Below are 17764 nucleotides of genomic sequence, written 5' to 3'. Positions count from 1 at the left end.
CAATCAACTATGAGATCTTTGACTTTCTGATCTGCTCATAGCTTTTTATGAATTTAGATGCCCATTTAGGGGTAGTGATACTGGTGGATAGGAGTGAGATCATGTGCTTAACAACTCTGGATAGGGCATCATCAACTTAATTTTCTTTGCCCTTTTTGTACTCTATAGTAAAATTGTAGCCCAGCAGCTTGAGTAAGAGCTTGTGTTGTATTCCCTCAGTTAATTTTTGCTCTTGAATGTACTTCAAACTCTCTTGGTCAGTTCTGATGATCAGAGAAGTTGCTAAGAAGTAGTGTTTCCACTTTTTGACAGCTTCAATAATTGCTAGTGCCTCTTTGTCATAAGTGGACCATGCTGCTGCTTTTGGTCCTATGGATTTACTGAAATAAGACAAGGGTTTTCCATCTTACATTAGGACAGCTCCAAGGCCATAACCACTTGCATCAGCTTCCAGCACAAATGGTTTAGGGAAATCTGGTAGAGCCAGGACAGTGGCTTGTGTGAGTTTCTCTTTAATTGCTATAAATGCTGCTTGTTGCTCCTGCTGCCAAGAAAAAGAGTCTTTCTTCAGACAGTCAAAAAGGGGCCCGCAAATTATGCCATAACCCTGAATAAATCTTCTGTAGTAGCCACTCAGGCCCAGAAAACTTCTTAGTCCAGTGACATTTGTGGGAGCTGACCACTCCTTGATAGCAGCAATTTTAGTGGGATCAGTTGCTACACCCTCCTTGTTGATGACATGGCCAAAATACTCTATTTCAGATTGACCAAATGAACACTTGTCAAGCTTAGCATATAAGTGATTTTATTGTAGGACCTGAAAGACTTGCTTCAGATGTTGTTTGTGCTCTTCCATGGAGATGTTGAATACCAAAATGTCATCAAAGAAAACTACAACAAACTGGAAAGGGCCAAACAAGAAATTCATGAGAGCTTGAAAGGTGGGAGGGCCATTGGTCAAACCAAAAGACATAACTAGGAATTCAAAGTGCCCTTGAAGTGTGGAAAATGTTATTTTGTGGATGTCCTCTTCAGCCATTCTTATCTGGTGAACTAGTGGAAAATGTGCTAGCCACAACTTCCGTTGGTGGCGCGCTAGTTTTCATCAACGCCACCACTATTTTTTTAAAATTATGTTGGCACTGGCGTAATTGGTAGCCAGCTATACATGAGTAGTGCTGGCGTAAGTATTATGCCCTACGCCACTACTATGTGGGTCCAGCTGTGCTGACCAGTTGGGAGATTGTGTTGGCGTAGGATTTATATACATGCCATAGATAAAGTATCTAGTCCCGTCATACCCTTTTTGGGAACGCCATCACTAAGTTCCATTCTCCACAAAATGACATATTAAAAAAATAAAGTAAAATACATTCACTTCCATCCGGCCCTGTTGATAAGAATAATGACATATTAAAATTGGGACCTCGCCCTGTCCACCAGTGCCGCCACCACTTCCGGACCTCGCCCGACGTCACCGCCGCTGCCCTTGGGACCTCGCTCGGTGTCGCCGCTCGTCATCACCACCGCCCTCCGGACCTCGCCCGGCGTCGCCGCTCATCGTCGCCGCCACCACCTCCTCCGGACCTCGCCCGGCGTCGACGCTGGTCGCCGCTGCCGCCACCTCCTCCTTAAGAGGTGAGATCCCCTCCCCTTGCTCCCATTTTCTTCTATGTATGCATATACTATACTAGTTTGCTACAATATGCTATACTTGTTTGTGTGGAATCTGTAGTTCCATAAGAGAAATCGTCTTCCAGTTTGTATGGATGTATTGTTTGATGTATTGTTCCATAAGATAAATCGCCTTTCGGTTGTTAAAAATTACCGAAGAAATGTTACAAAAAATGGTATGTTTCTTGTAGAATTTGTAGCCCAAACAAACGTAGCATCCGGTTGTTGTAATGTGCAAATGGTATGTTTCTTGTAGAATGGCCCATCCACCACCATGTGGAATATGCAAGTAAAAGTGTGCCCTCTGCCTTGCAACTGGCGATCTTTTTGGCATCTACTTCCAATAGTGCTATGTTCCTTCGTCGGTAACAACAAACCTTCTATATATGAATATTTATGTTTTTTCTATAACCATTATAGTTGTGCTTGTTTCTGTTTTTTCATACATAGATCGTTCCATGTAATGTGAGGTTGGAATTCAATGAGCTGACCAAAGACACTGTGGTCTTCGAGGCCCCCGGGGGTCCCTACACTTTGGAGGTCGAAAAAGGACCAATGATGACCCAGCTGGGAGGAGAGGAATGGGACCGTTTCTCGCCCACAACCATCTCAGTAGGGGTGAATTGATCACCTTCTCCTTAAGAGGACAAAGACCCAGGATGACTGTTGTCTATGATGCTCTCTTTGACCATAGAATGCAGTTGAACGACGATGAGACCAACAACCTGTTGGACAAACTTCCATCCCGTGATTACTATGTCGGGCTGCCATTCGTGACCCGTCTGAGAAGGACCAATGTAAACATCTGCCATATCATGGTATGTGTTTACTGTGGAATCTTCTAATGTGCTTAATTAGTTGTGTACATTCTGATTGATATATATATATGCTTAGTGTAAAGAATCCAATTCATGCTTAATTAGTGCAGAATCCAATTGATATGCATGCATGTTATATATAGAAACCAATGATATATTCTTAATGTAGAATTAATCCAATGATATATGCATGTGAATTGATTATCTATACTTGCAAGTATGTGCGAGGGTACATAATTGACATATGCTTGTTCTCAGAAATTGCCTAAGAGTCTAGCTATGATTTGTGGCATTGAGGCTGATGAAGCAGGCTTTGTTGGAGTATGCCTTACAACAACGGGCTCTGTCTCCACATGTGCGTACGTAGCGGACACGGACGATCGCATTGTCTTAAGCGCGATGGGGTGGAGGGACTTTCTCGTTGGCAAGAATCTGCACGATGGACAAGCTATCATAGGTACTATCAGGAAAACCACACGCCATGACTTGAGGATGATGATCGTCATCGACATCATTTAAAAGAATGTGTGTGGCGTCCGGGCATATATGTTGACAAATGACTAAGTGTTAAGTAACCTTGTCGTACTGCATGCATGTTGACAATGACTAATAAGTAGCTAAAATTGTTTGTGACATCTATTTATGATTGTCATATATGATCTTCTCTATATAATTACATATCGTATGCTTGTCCATTGTGTCGTTGCTGGTCTATATAATTACCTACTTGATCGTCACCTGCTATACGCAGGTGCATATATAAATTTTTTTGCTACAAAAACTATTGCTGGCGTGCTAGTCAAACTGGGCGTCGGTTGGTGAGGACATATAGTGCTGGCGTCGGGACAAGTGGTACGCCATCAACATGTGAAATACTGCTCGCGTAGGCTTCAACGCCACCACTATTTTTTAACAATGGCGCCATATTGGTGGCGTTGTGCGTCCACGCCAGCAAGGCCCATTTTGGCACGCCATAGCTAGGCTTTGCTGCACTAGTGGTGAGACCCACTTCTGAGGTCTATCTTGAAGAAGATTGTTGCTCCTTTTAACTGGTCCAGCAGATCTTCGATCACAGGAATTGGGTACTTGTTTTTTATGGTGATAGAATTCAGTTTCCTGTAATCAATGCAGAGCCTCCAAGTGCCATATTGTTTCTTAACCAGAAGCACAGGTGAAGAGAAGGGGCTGGTGCTAGGTCTAATCAGACCAGCCTTAAGGAGTTCAGGTATGATCTTTTCTAGTGCTCCTTTCTGGTGATGATGTACTCTGTAGGGCCTCTGGTTTACAACTTTTGCTCCTTCCACTAGTGGGATTCTGTGATCACAGGGCCTGCTGGGAGGTAATTCAGTAGGAGTATTGAATAACTTGTCATACTGTTGAATAAGTTCTTGGAGCTCCTCAGGAATTTGTTGAGCAGTTGCAGATGTCACAGTGTGACATGCAGACAAGAGGAAAATCCACACATAGCCTGGTCCATTAATTTTTCTGCATTTTCTATAATTTCTACTGGGGAAGACAAGGGTACAGTCTCATCTACGAAGGTGATTGGAGTATTTGGTGTTGCAGTAATCCTCATTTTCATTTTAATGAAGTCCATCACAACAGGGCTATACTTTCTTAACCAATCCACTCCCAAAATCATATCATATCCTTTCAGCTTTAAGACTCTGAAAGTGTCATTCAGCCGTGTGCCCTGTATTTCATAGGGACAGTTGTGGGAAGTGAAATCACTCCACAGTACTCCTCCACTTGCTACCAGCACTTTGATCTTTGGAGTTGGCACTGGGGCAACAGGCAGTTTTGCAACCATGTCAGGTGATACAAATGAGGAAGTGCTATCACTGTCCACCAGTGTTGTAGCTACTGTTGTTCCCACCTTAACTGTCAATATGAATGTGTTCTTCATTGCGGCAATGCCAAGGGAAGCATGCATAGAGACTTGTAACACAGCATTATGCTACCTCTTGAGCACTGCGTTGGTTTTCCCTTGAAGAGGAAATGGTGATGCAGTAAAGTAGCGTAAGTATTTCCCTCAGTTTTGAGAACCAAGGTATCAATCTAGTAGGAGACCACGCGCGAGTCCCACACACCTAGACAAACAAACAAGAACCTCGCAACCAACGCGATAAAGGGGTTGTCAATCCCTTCACGGTCACTTACGAGAGTGAGATCTGGTAGATATGATAGGATAATATTTTTTGTATTTTTATGATAAAGATGCAAAGTACAATAAACGGTAATAGAAATAGAAAAGTGTTGGAAGATTAATATGATGGAAAATAGACTCGGGGGCCATAGGTTTCACTAGTGGCTTCTCTCAAGATAGCATAAGTATTGCGATGGGTAAACAAATTACTGTCGAGCAATTGATAGAATCGAGCATAGTTATGAGAATATCTAGGCATGATCATGTATATAGGCATCACGTCCGTGATAAGTAGACCGAAACGATTCTGCATCTACTACTATTACTCCACACATCGACTGCTATCCAGCATGCATCTAGAGTATTAAGTTCATAAGAACGGAGTAACGCTTTAAGAAAGATGACATGATGTAGAGGGATAAACTCATGCAATATGATATAAACCCCATATTTTTATCCTCGATGGCAACAATACAATACGTGCCTTGCTGCCCCTGCTGTCACTGGGAAAGGACACCGCAAGATTGAACCCAAAGCTAAGCACTTCTCCCATTGCAAGAAAGATCAATCTAGTATGATAATTCGAAGAGACTTGCAAAGATAATCAATCATACATAAAAGAATTCAGAGGAGATTCAAATATTGTTCATAGATAATCTTGATCATAAACCCACAATTCATCGGATCTCGACAAACACACCGCAAAAGAAGATTACATCGAATAGATCTCCAAGAGAAACAAGGAGAACTTTGTATTGAGATCCAAAGAGAGAGAAGAAGTCATCTAGCTAATAACTATGGACCCGAAGGTCTGAGGTAAACTACTCACACATCATCGGAGAGGCTATGGTGTTGATGTAGAAGCCCTCTGTGATCAATGCCCCCTCCGGCGGAGCGCCGGAAAAGGTCCCAAGATGGGATCTCACGGGTACAGAAGGTTGCGGCGGTGGAAATAGGGTTTTGGCTCCATCCCTGATGTTTTCCGGGTATATGGGTATATATAGGAGGAAGAAGTACGTCGGTGGAGCAACGAGGGCCCCACAAGGGTGGAGGGCACGCCTAGGGGGGGTAGGCGCCCCCCCTACCTCGTGCCTTCCTCGTTGATTGCCTTACATAGACTCCAAGTCCTCTGGATCATGTTTGTTCCGAAAATCACGTTCCCGAAGGTTTCATTCCATTTGGACTCCGTTTGATATTCTTTTTCTGCGAAACACTGAAATAGGAAAAAAACAGCAATCTGGGCCGGGCCTCCGGTTAATAGGTTAGTCCCAAAAATAATATAAAAGTGTATAATAAAGCCCAATAAACATCCAAAACAGAATATAATATAACATGGAACAATCAAAATTTATAAATACGTTGGAGACGTATCAAGCATCCCCAAGCTTAATTCCTGCTCGTCCTCGAGTAGGTAAATGATAAAAACAGAATTTTTGATGTGGAATGCTTCTTAGCATAATTTTCAATGTAATTTTCTTATTTGTGGTATGAATATTCAGATCCGAAAGATTCAAGATAAAAGTTTAATATTGACATAAAAATAATAATACTTCAAGCATACTAACTAAGCAATCATCTCTTCTCAAAATAACATGGCTAAAGAAAGTTATCCCTACAAAATCATATAGTCTGGCTATGCTCTATCTTCATCACACAAAATATTTAGATCATGCACAACCCCGGTTTCAGCCAAGCAATTGTTTCATACTTTAGAATTTTTAAACTTTTTCAACTTTCACGCAATACATGAGCGTGAGCCATGGACATAGCACTATATGTGGAATAGAATATGGTGGTTGTGGAGAAGACAAAAAGGAGAAGATAGTCTCACATCAACTAGGCGTATCAACGGGCTATGGAGATGCCCATTAATAGATATCAATGTGAGTGAGTAGGGATTGCCATGCAACGGATGGACTAGAGCTATAAGTGTATGAAAGCTCAACAAAAGAAACTAAGTGGGTGTGCATCCAACTTGCTTGCTCACGAAGACCTAGGGCAATTTGAGGAAGCCCATCATTGGAATATACAAGCCAAGTTCTATAATGAAAAATTCCCACTAGTATATGAAAGTGACAACATAGGAGACTCTCTATCATGAAGATCATGGTGCTTTTTTGAAGCACAAGTGTGGTAAAAGGATAGTAACATTGTCCCTTCTCTCTTTTTCTCTCATTTTTTTCTTTTTTTCTTGGGCCTTTTTTTTCTTTGGCCTCTTTTTTTTAGTCCGGAATCTCACCCCGACTTGTGGGGGAATCATAGTTTCCATCATCCTTTCCTCACATGGGACAATGCTCTAATAATGATGAACATCACACTTTTATTACTTACAACTCAAGAATTACAACTCAATACTTAGAAGAAGATATGACTCTATGTGTATGTCTCCGGCGGTGTACCGGGATATGCAATGAACCATGAGTGACATGTATGAAAGAATTATGGATGGTGGCTTTGCCACAAATACGATGTCAACTACATGGCCATGCAAAGCAATATGACAATGATGGAGTGTGTCATAAACGAAACGGTGGAAAGTTGCATGGCAATATATCTCGGAATGGCTATGGAAATGCCATAATATGTAGGTATGGTGGCTGTTTTGAGGAAGGTATATGGTGGGTGTAATGCACCGGCGAAAGTTGCGCGGTACTAGAGAGGCTAGCAATGGTGGAAGGGTGAGAGTGCGTATAATCCATGGACTCAACATTAGTCATAAATAACTCACATACTTATTGCAAAAATCTACAAGTCATCAAAACAAAGTACTACACACATGCTCCTAGGGGAAGGGTTGGTAGGAGTTAACCATCGCGCGATCCCAACCTCCACACATAAGGAAGACAATCAATAAATATATCATGCTCCAACTTCATCACATAACGGTTCACCATACGTGCATGCTACGGGAATCACAAACTTCAACACAAGTATTTCTCAAATTCATAATTTCTCAACTAGCATGACTCTAATATTACCATCCTCATATCTCAAAACAATCATCAAGCACCAAACTTCTCATAGTATTCAACACACTCATAATTTTTTTTACTAATCCTGGATGCCTATTATATTAGGACTAATTTTTATGATTAAAGCAAGTTACCATGCTGTTTTGTAGGACTCTCAAAATAGTATAAGTGAAGCATGAGAGAACAAAAGTTTCTATAAAACAAATCCACCACCGTGCTCTAAAAGATTTAAGTGAAGCACTAGAGCAAAAACTATATAGCTCAAAAGATATAAGTGAAGCACATAGAGTATTCTAATAAATTCCGAATCATGTGTGTCTCTCTCAAAAGGTGTGTACAGCAAGGATGATTGTGGTAAACTAAAAAGAAAAGACTCAAATCATACAAGACGCTCCAAGCAAAACACATATCATGTGGTGAATAAAAATATAGCTCCAAGTAAAGTTACCGATAGACGAAGATGAAAGAGGGGATGCCTTCTGGGGCATCCCCAAGCTTAGGCTTTTGGTTGTCCTTGAATTTTACCTTGGGGTGCCATGGCCATCCCCAAGCTTAGGCTCTTGCCACTCTTTGTTCCATAATCCATCAAATCTTTACCCAAAACTTGAAAACTTCACAACACAAAACTCAACAGAAAATCTCATAAGCTCCGTTAGCGAAATAAAACAAACCACCACTTTAAGGTACTGTAATGAACTCATTATTTATTTATATTGGTGTTAAACCTACTGTATTCCAACTTCTCTATAGTTTATAAGCTCTTTTACTAGCCATAGATTCATCAAAATAAGCAAACAACACACGAAGAACAGAATCTGTCAAAAACAGAACAGTCTGTAGTAATCTGTATCTAACGCAAACTTCTGGAACGCAAAAAATTCCACCAAATTAGGAAGTTCTAGATAATTTTTTTATTGATCTACTGCAAAAAGAATCAACTGAAAATCACGTTCCTGTGATTTATGAAAACTAATCTCGTGCGCATAAAGTTTCTCTTTTCTGCAGCAGGATCAAATAACTATCACCGTAGGTTATCCTAACGGTTTCACTTGGCACAAACACTAATTAATACACAAAAACGAATCTAACCAGAGGCTAGACAAATTATTTATTCCTAAACAGAAGCAAAAAGCAAAAAACTAAAATAAAATTGGGTTGCCTCCCAACAAGCGCTATCGTTTAACGCCCCTAGCTAGGCATAAAAGCAAGGATAGGTCTAAGTATTGCCATCTTTGGTAGGAAATCCATAAGTAGCTCTCATGATAGATTCATATGGTAATTTTATTTTCTTTCTAGGAAAGTGTTCCATGCCTTTCCTTAACGGAAATTGGAATCTAATATTTCCTTCCTTCATATCAATGATTGCACCAATCGTTCTAAGGAAAGGTCTACCAAGAATAATAGGACATGAAGGATTGCAATCTATATCAAGAACGATAAAATCTATGGGAACATAATTCCTATTTGCAACAATAAGAACATCATTAATTCTTCCCATAGGTTTCTTGATAGTGGAATCCGCAAGGTGCAAGTTTAAAGAGCAATCATCAATTTCACGGGATCCTAGCAAATCACACAAGGTTTTTGGAATCGTGGAAACACTAGCACCCAAATCACAGAAAGCATAACACTCATGATCTTTAATTTTAATTTTAATAGTAGGTTCCCACTCATCATAAAGTTTTCTAGGGATAGAAACTTCCAACTCAAGTTTTTCTTCATAAGATTGCATGAAAGCATCAACGATATGTTTAGTAAAAGCCTTATTTTGGCTATAAGCATGCGGAGAATTTAGCACGGATTGCAACAAGGAAATACAATCTATTAAAGAGAAATTATCATAATTAAATTCCTTGAAATCCAAAATAGTGGGTTCATTGATATCTAAAATTTTAACTTCTTGAATCCCACTTTTACCAAATTTTGCATCAAGATCTAAAAACTCCGAATTTTTGGGACGCCTTCTAGGTAAAGGTGACTCATCTCCAGTCCCATCATTATCAAGATTCATATTGCAAAACAAAGATTTAATAGGAGACACATCAATAACTTTTAGATCTTCATATTTATTCTCATAAAAATTAGAAGAACACGCTTTCACAAAGCAATCTTTCTTAGCACGCATCCTAGCGGTTCTTTCTTTGCACTCATCAATGGAAATTCTCATGGCTTTGAGAGACTCATTGATATCATGCTTAGGTGGAATAGATCTAAGTTTCAAAGAATCAACATCAAGAGAAATTCTATCAATGTTCCTAGCCAATTCATCAACCTTAAGCAATTTTTCTTCAAGCAAAGCATTGAAATTCTTTTGCAAATTCATAAACTCCTTAATACTAGTCTCAAATTCAGAGGGCATCTTATTAAAATTTCCATAAGAATTGTTGTAGGAATTACCATAATTATTAGAGGAATTACTAGGGAACGGCCTAGTATTAAAGTTTCCTCTATACGCGTTGTTACCAAAATTATTCCTACCAACAAAATTCACATCCATAGATTCATTATTATTCTCAATCAAAGCAGACAAACGCATATCATTAGGATCAGAAGAAACACTTTTAGTAGCAAATAATTTCATAAGTTCATCCATCTTTCCACTCAAAACATCAATTTCTTCTATCGCATGCACTTTTTATTAGTAGATCTTTCGGTGTGCCATTGAGAATAATTAACCATAATATTATCTACGAATTTAGTAACTTCTCCTAAAGTGATTTCCATAAAAGTGGCTCCCGCGGCCGAATCTAAAAGATTTCTAGAAGCAAAATTCAATCCGGCATAAAAATTTGTATAATCATCCACAAATTCAAACCATGAGTAGGGCAATTACGTATCATTAATTTCATCCTCTCCCAAGCTTGTGCAACATGTTCGTGATCAAGTTGCTTAAAATTCATAATATCGTTTCTAAGAGAGTTGATTTTAGCGGGACAAAAATACTTAGAGATAAAAGCATCTTTGCACTTATTCCATGAATCAATACTATTTTTAGGCAAAGACGAGAACCAAATTTTAGCACGATCTCTAAGCAAAAAAGGAAAAAGCTTCAATTTAACAATATCATTATCAACATCCCTCTTCTTTTGCATGTAACACAAATCAACAAAGCTATTTAGATGGGTAGCGGCATCTTCACTAGGAAGGCCAGCGAACTGATCTTTCATGACAAGATTCAACAAAGCAGCATTAATTTCACAAGATTCAGTATCATTAAGAGGAGCAATCGGAGTGCTAAGAAAATCATTGTTGTTGGTATTGGTAAAGTCACACAATTTAGTATTGTCTTGAGCCATCGTGACAAGCGATCTAACACACGAGCAAACAAGAAGCAAGCGAAAAAAGAGGCGAACGAAAGAGAGGGCGAATAAAACGGCAAGGGTGAAGTGGGGGAGAGGAAAACGAGAGGCAAATGGCAAATAATGTAATGCGAGGGAGATGAGTTTGTGATGGGTACTTGGTATGTCTTGACTTGTGCGTAGACTCCCCAGCAACGGCGCCAGAAATCCTTCCTGCTACCTCTTGAGCACTGCGTTGGTTTTCCCTTGAAGAGGAAAGGGTGATGCAGTAAAGTAGCGTAAGTATTTCCCTCAGTTTTGAGAACCAAGGTATAAATCCAGTAGGAGACAACGCGCGAGTCCCACACACCTACACAAACAAACAAGAACCTCGCAACCAACGCGATAAAGGGGTTGTCAATCCCTTCACGGTCACTTACGAGAGTGAGATCTGATAGATATGATAGGATAATATTTTTGGTATTTTTATGATAAAGATGCAAAGTAAAATAAACGGTAATAGAAATAGCAAAGTGTTGGAAGATTAATATGATGGAAAATAGACCCGGGGGCCATAGGTTTCACTAGTGACTTCTCTCAAGATAGCATAAGTATTGCGATGGGTAAACAAATTACTGTCGAGCAATTGATAGAATTGAGCATAGTTATGAGAATATCTAGGCATGATCATGTATATAGGCATCACGTCTTTGATAAGTAGACCGAAACGATTCTGCATCTACTACTATTACTCCACACATCGACCGCTATCCAGCATGCATCTAGAGTATTAAGTTCATAAGAACGGAGTAACGCTTTAAGAAAGATGACATGATGTAGAGGGATAAACTCATGCAATATGATATAAACCCCATCTTTTTATCCTCGATGGCAACAATACAATACGTGCCTTGCTGCCCCTGCTGTCACTGGGAAAGGACACCACAAGATTGAACCCAAAGCTAACACTTCTCCCATTGCAAGAAAGATCAATCTAGTAGGCCAAACCAAACTGATAATTCGAAGAGACTTGCAAAGATAACCAATCATACATAAAAGAATTCAGAGGAGATTCAAATATTGTTCATAGAGATAATCTTGATCATAAACCCACAATTCATCGGATCTCGACAAACACACCGCAAAAGAAGATTACATCGAATAGATCTGCAAGAGAAACAAGGAGAACTTTGTATTGAGATCCAAAGAGAGAGAAGAAGCCATCTAGCTAATAACTATGGACCCGAAGGTCTGAGGTAAACTACTCACACATCATCGAAGAGGCTATGGTGTTGATGTAGAAGCCCTCCGTGATCAATGCCCCCTCCGGCGGAGCGCCGAAAATGGCCCCAAGGTGGGATCTCACGGGTACAGAAGGTTGCGGCGGTGGAAATAGGGTTTTGGCTCCGTCCCTGATGTTTTCCGGGTATATGGGTATATATAGGAGGAAGAAGTATGTTGGTGGAGCAACGAGGGCCCCATGAGGGTGGAGGGCGCGCCCAGGGGGTAGGCGCGCCCCCTACCTCGTGCCTTCCTCGTTGATTGCTTTACGTAGGCTCCAAGTCCTCTGGATCATGTTTGTTCCGAAAATCACGTTCCCGAAGGTTTCATTCCGTTTGGACTCCGTTTGATATTCTTTTTCTGCGAAACACTGAAATAGGCAAAAAATAGCAATCTGGGCTGGGCCTCCGGTTAATAGGTTAGTCCCAAAAATAATATAAAAGTGTATAATAAATCCCAATAAACATCCAAAATAGAATATAATATAGCATGTAACAATCAAAAATTATAGATACGTTGGAGACGTATCACATTATCAGGGGGTGGGACAGCCTGTTCCAGGTCAGGGTATTCAAAATCTATGACATAAATAATTTCTACATTTTCTTCTTCCTAGGTTTGCAATGCTTGCACTTGTGCTTTTTGGCTCATTCTGCAAACTTGCCTGTGGCCAGGCACCCATGGCTCTCTGCATTTGTAACAAACTTGGTTTTATTTAGCCCGATGGATGATGGTGTTTTTGTTTAGATAGGGGTGTTTTTGCTTGTTCAAACACTACTTGCCTCTTGGATTGAGGAAAATAAGGTTTGGGCTGGGCAGGTACACCAGCTTTCTCCATTCTTCTAGCATACCATACTGATGTTTGCATATCAGGAGGCTTAAAACACTCTACATGACTTCTGATGTAAGGGCTTAATCCAGACCGGAAGCTAGTTACATAATAGTCATTGGGGATGGCAGGATTTTCTCTTCTCATGCCGTTTACTAGCTATTCAAATTGCTCTACATACACAGCTACAGTGGAACTTTGAGTGATTGCATGGAAGGAGTTAACAATATCACAAGCAGAGTCCAGGGAGAACCTATCTGCAATATAAGAGCAAAATCTGTGCCAGGGTACATTTTGTGGTGAAAACCCATTTCCCCTCCACCACTGTATAGCAGGGCCTTGCAGATATGAAACTGCCAGCTCAGTTCTGTGTTCCAGGGGAGTCCTTGCAGCAGCAAAATACTGTTCAAGGTTCTGAATCCATGACTCTGGGCGAGTGCCACTAAATTCAGAGATGTTTAGTTTGGCAGGTTTCACAGTGAGCACTTTTCGTCTATTGTCAAATGGGGAGTTGGGTCTTATACCTCTGTCTTCTCCATCTGGCCACTCCTCCTGTGCATTATCTTCTATTTGTATGGGTTGTTGCTGAGGAGGTGGGGCTTGCTGTACCTGTTGTATTGCTACTGTTTTGGTGTTTGCAAAATTTGGATGTCTATACGACACTTTTGGCGCACCATCCAAATTGAGCTCTTTTCCTGTAGTGTCTCTCAAGACAGCAGTCCCTATTATGGCAGGGGCATCTTTGTCTGGCATAGCCACTGAAGGAGGAGTATTTACATGGAGCTGTTTGAGCCTGCCTGGTGCATTGACCGGAGAATGCAGCTGATGCTGCTTTGGCTGTGCACTATCTTGTGCTGACTATTCATCACGGACGTCGCCCAGCTCCGGAACGAGCAACAAGCGCTTGAAGTTGTCCAGAATTTTGTCAAAGTTTTGTTGCATTGTGATGAAGTTCCTGTTGACCATTGATTGGAATTCCTGGAATTCCTTTTTGTCTTCCTCGCGATAACGCTGCAAGGTCTTAATGTCAAGCTCCAAAGATTCGAGATGCAAGGTGCCCGTGTCACCAGATTCTTCAGGATGGGACATGGTTCTGCTTGGATCCAAAAAGCTCCGACAAAGGGTGGGAAGGGAGGGAACTTGCCGACGAGATCTCGCGTTTCTACCGCCGCCACTCCGACTTCAACACCCTCCACCAGGAAGCACCACCCGAGTCCAGTTTCTAGGATTTTACCGTAGGAGAAATGTTCTCCAGCAACCAGGACTGAAATCAGATTGCCTCCGAACTGTGCCGCTCCGACCGCCACCCATCACCGCCGCCTGATCTCCGGCTTGCAGAGGGATTTTACAGCCGTGCCTCCAACCTCTACTCACCAGATCCTCCGCCTCCGAGAATTGTTGGGCCTCTGATACCAATTGTCAGGATCTTGACTGGAATCGAACTCACTTAGCACTCAACATCACACTTTCAAAGAGGAATTTGGGGAAATTGAGCTAGGGTTTGTATTGCTTAGAAAGGGGAAAGTAGTACAGCACGCCACCAGCGGCTAGGGTTTATACCCAAATACAATGATCGTGTCCAAAACTAAGAGGGGGAGGTGGCTATATAGCCATCACAGAAGGAAAAGGTGAAACTCAAAGTAAAACAGAGCACATGCTATGTCGGAAAGTGAACAGCGACACTAGGAGTGATGATAGCCGCTGGATGGATGATCTATGGCCTAGACCACATGCCAGTGGCGAACCGTTATCAACACAGGAGAGCCACTGGATGGTAGATCGACGGCTAGAGTTGCTTCCGACACACTGGAATAGGGGAATTCTTCAGAGCAGCACTATCTGGCCTGACAGGTTTCTGGGTGTTCCGGGCAATGGTGCTTTCAAGCTTAGCCTTGCATCTTGTCCTGGCCGCCTTCTCTGAGAGCCGTCGGCGCGAAGGCCACACGTGGAAGAGGCGGTTCCTATGGGTGGCGTATTAGGTGACTGAGTAGGGCCCCATGTATGTCCTCGGTAACCTTTAACTGGACGCCACGCCGCAAGAGAAGCTGATTGTTGCGTTCTGGGTGCCGTTCCTCCTGCAACACCACGCTCGCCCTGACAACATGAGCACCTACGCCATGGCGGACCATGAGGCCTGGGCACGCCAGATGCTGCTGGTTCCCATTAAGTCATTTGGAGCCATATATGTTCTGTACCGGTACATACTTGAAGACTCTGCCACGGGAAGCCTGCGCCAAGCGTCCTGCATCATGTTGTTCTTGGGCATTTTCAAGTATGTTAAGAGTTCTGTGGCACTACGGCGAGGTGACTTGGGCGTCGTCCGGAGCTCATTCAAGCAACTGCCAAGTAGCTTGGTCGATGATGATTTTGGTGAAGTCAAGAACCTGGAGCTAGATGATGAGAAGGCCCTACTAGTTGCCCACATTCTATTCGACATCTGCAAGGGTACATTCTCTGATTATTCGATGGAGTACATAGATCGTGTTGCCATCAGAAGCATCTTCTCTGGGAGATGGAAGACTGTGTGCAAGGTGGTGGAGATGGGAGTCTCCCTCATGCACGACATCCTCTACACCAAGGCATATGTGGTCGATCCACACATGGGGTGGCTATGCCATACGTCTGGCCTCACTGCCCCTGACCACTGCAGCACTACTGATGTTTTGGCTCGACTATAAAGTGGTCTTGCAGCGGATAGACACAGTTATCACTTACACATTGCTTTGGATGACCCTTCTCCTTGACATGGTTTGGCTGCTCAGAGCATTAGTGTCAACCTGGACATACTCATTCTTCAAAGTTAGGCCACACAATTGGTTGAAGCAAGAACTTTTTGTTGGGTAACGTAGTAATTTCAAAAAAAATCCTACACACACGCAAGATCATGGTGATGCATAGCAACGAGAGGGGAGAGTGTGTCCACGTACCCTCGTAGACCAAAAGCGGAAGCGTTATGACAACGCGGTTGATGTAGTCGTACGTCTTCACGATCGACCGATCCTCAGTACCGAACGTACGGCACCTCCGTGTTCTGCACACATTCAGCTCGGAGACGTCCCGCGAACTCACGATCCAGTAGAGATTCGCCGGAGAGTTTCATCAGCACGACGGCGTGATGACGGTGATGATGATGCTACTGACGCAGGGCTTCGCCTAAGCACCGCTACAATTTTACCGAGGTGGATTATGGTGGAGGGGGGAACCGCACACGACTAAGAGATCAATGATCAATTGTTGTGTCTTGGGGTGCCCCCTGCCCTCGTATATAAAGGAGCTAGAGAGGAGGCGTCCGGCCAGGAGGAGGGCGCGCGAAGGGGGGAGTCCTACTCCCACCGGGAGGAGGACTCCTCCTTTCCTAGTAGGAGTAGGAGAAGGGGGAAGGAGGAGAGAGAGGGAAGGAAAGGGGGGCGCCGCCCCCCTCCTTGTCCAATTCGGACTAGAGGGGGAAGGGGCGCGCGGCCTGCCCTGGCCGCCCCTCCTCTTCTCCACTAAGGCCCAATAGGCCCATTACACTCCCCGAGGGGTTCCGGTAACCCCCCGGTACCCCGGTAAATGTCCGAAACCTCCCGAAACACTTCCGGTGTCCAAACATAGTCGTCCAATATATCGATCTTTATGTCTCGACCATTTCGAGACTCCTCGTCATGTCCGTGATCATATCCAGGACTCCGAACTACCTTCGGTACATCAAAACACATAAACTCATAATACCGATCGTCACCGAACGTTAAGCGTGCGGACCCTACGGGTTCGAGAACTATGTAGACATGACCGAGACACGTCTCCGGTCAATAACCAATAGCAGAACCTGGATGCTCATATTGGCTCCCACATATTCTACGAAGATCTTTATCGGTCAAACCGCATAACAACATACGTTGTTCCCTTTGTCATCGGTATGTTACTTGCCCGAGATTCGATCATCGGTATCTCAATACCTAGCTTAATCTCATTACCGGCAAGTCTGTTTACTCGTTCCGTAATGCATCATCTCATAACTAACTCATTAGCCACATTGCTTGCAAGGCTTATAGTGATGTGCATTACCGAGAGGGCCCAGAGATACCTCTCCGACAATCGGAGTGACAAATCCTAATCTCGATCTATGCCAACTCAACAAGTACCATCGGAGACACCTGTAGAGCACCTTTATAATCACCCAGTTACGTTGTGACGTTTGGTAGCACACAAAGTGGTCCTCCGGTAATCGGGAGTTGCATAATCTCATAGTCATAGGAACATGTATAAGTCATGAAGAAAGCAATAGCAGTAAACTAAACGATCAAGTGCTAAGCTAACAGAATGGGTCAAGTCAATCACATCATTCTTCTAATGATGTGATCCCGTTTATCAAATGACAACTCATGTCTATGGTTAGGAAACATAACCATCTTTGATCAACGAGCTAGTCAAGTAGAGGCATACTAGTGACACTCTATTTGTCTATGTATTCACACATCTATTATGTTTCCGGTTAATACAATTCTAGCATGAATAATAAACATTTATCATGAAATAAGGAAATAAATAATAACTTTATTATTGAAGGAAATATGCCCTAGAGGCAATAATAAAGTTATTATTTATTTCCTTATATCATAATAAATGTTTATTATTCATGCTAGAATTGTATTAACCGGAAACATAATACTTGTGTGAATACATAGACAAACAAATTGTCACTAGTATGCCTGTACTAGACTAGCTCGTTGATCAAAGATGGTTATGTTTCCTAGCCATTGACATGAGTTGTCATTTGATTAACG

The 17764-nt window shown here is 42.2% G+C and overlaps 1 long non-coding RNA gene across 2 annotated transcripts; it reads left to right on the top strand.

Annotated features, from left to right (window-relative positions):
* The first annotated feature begins 1019 nt into the window (after positions 1 to 1019).
* Positions 1020 to 3128, top strand: LOC120969144 (uncharacterized). 2 transcript variants are annotated; one of them, XR_006669065.2, is made up of 3 exons: positions 1020 to 1638; positions 2125 to 2492; positions 2751 to 3128. It is a non-coding gene; the product is annotated as an uncharacterized lncRNA (long non-coding RNA). The 2 variants fall into 2 exon arrangements; XR_006669063.2 differs by having other exon boundaries at positions 1931 to 2492.
* The last annotated feature ends 14636 nt before the right edge of the window (positions 3129 to 17764 follow it).

The sequence above is a fragment of the Aegilops tauschii genome, chromosome 1, assembly GCF_002575655.3.
Source record: "Aegilops tauschii subsp. strangulata cultivar AL8/78 chromosome 1, Aet v6.0, whole genome shotgun sequence".
Taxonomy (NCBI): domain Eukaryota; kingdom Viridiplantae; phylum Streptophyta; class Magnoliopsida; order Poales; family Poaceae; genus Aegilops; species Aegilops tauschii.
This window is presented reverse-complemented; position numbering and strand designations above follow the sequence as displayed.